This window comes from Dendronephthya gigantea, unplaced genomic scaffold, assembly GCF_004324835.1.
Source record: "Dendronephthya gigantea isolate DGI-Jeju-01 unplaced genomic scaffold, DenGig_1.0 000089F, whole genome shotgun sequence".
NCBI classification, from domain to species: domain Eukaryota; kingdom Metazoa; phylum Cnidaria; class Anthozoa; order Malacalcyonacea; family Nephtheidae; genus Dendronephthya; species Dendronephthya gigantea.
In genome coordinates this window covers 41,192-42,467 of record NW_021163099.1, presented here as the reverse complement: position 1 = coordinate 42,467, position 1,276 = coordinate 41,192, and the positions used below count along the sequence as shown (strand labels likewise).

The following is a 1,276-nucleotide window of genomic DNA, read 5'->3' as shown; positions in this document are numbered from 1 at the left end:
ATCCCGATGGACATTATAACCTTGTAGCTCTCGACAAAAGGACAAGATACCCTGAGGTTGCAAGAGTTAGTTCTACATCTTTCTCACAAATGAAAGAGAAGCTCAAAGCCTTGTTTGCCACTCATGGAACTCCCAGATATCTTGAAAGTGACAATGGACCACCATTCCAATCCAAAGAATTTGCCGAATTTGCAAGGACCGAAGGATTCCACCATCACCGGGTTACCCTAGCACATGCACGAGCAAACGGTGAAGCGGAAAGTTTCATGAAACTTCGGAAAAAGACAGAGAAGATTGCACACCTACAAGGTCAGAGTAGTACCATAGCAATTCAAGAAATGCTGACTGGATTTCGATCGACACCACACGCAGCCACCGGCGCAACACCATATGAAGCAATGATGTGTAGACTAGTGAGGACCAAATTGGACCATCAAGTTAGTTCATCAGATCCTAAGAATTCAGAGGATGCTACAATTAACAGGAAGGATGGAGCATACAAAGAAAAGATGACCCGCACCGCTCACAAGAGAGACGTTAAAGAGCATAGCTTCATTGTTGGTGACCATATTCTCTTGAACAGAAGAAGACAAATAAGTGGTCAACAGCATACGAGGCAGCAATCTATATCGTAACTCGTGTTAATGGATCAAGCGTCGCAACTAGACGGATTAAAGATGGTCGAGAAGTTTATCGCGACGCCAGCCAGTACAAACTTGTGAATGTGTTAGTCTGTGGAAACGAACATCGAGGACGAACCGATGAAGAAGAAATAATTTCAGATAATGAGAGAGAAACCTTAATGAAGAATTTTGGCAAAAAAAAACAGAGAATCAAGAGCACACCGAGAGTGACGAAAGCACCAGCAAAGGAGAAGAAACTAGAAACACCCCAGGAATGGAAATTCAACAGGCTGAGACGCAACAAGCTGATAAACCACGACTTGAATTACCACCACCTGAGAAACTACAACCACTTAGAAGATCAACGAGGAACAGAAAAAAACAATTATATAACGTGAACATTTAAGTATCAACATTATTTAGCAAAACAGAAAATAGTAACAAAAAAGGGGTTACTTATAATTTATATTTAAGGGGACTGACAGAGACTAAAAGATATTCTAACAGTTTAGTTCATTAGATTGTAGTTTTATTTTTTTATTATTTTCTGTCTTTGGAAAAAATGGAGAAATGTAGTATCCGGTAAGTAGCATTAGTTAATTAGTATGCATGAATTAGTATTCCATTTTCCCAACATGTTATTGTTAGCTGCA

At 39.7% G+C, this 1,276-nt stretch overlaps 1 pseudogene; it reads left to right on the top strand.

Annotated features, from left to right (window-relative positions):
* The first annotated feature begins 266 nt into the window (after positions 1 to 266).
* On the top strand, positions 267 to 1,021 carry LOC114533302 (annotated as a pseudogene).
* Positions 1,022 to 1,276: the final 255 nt, after the last annotated feature.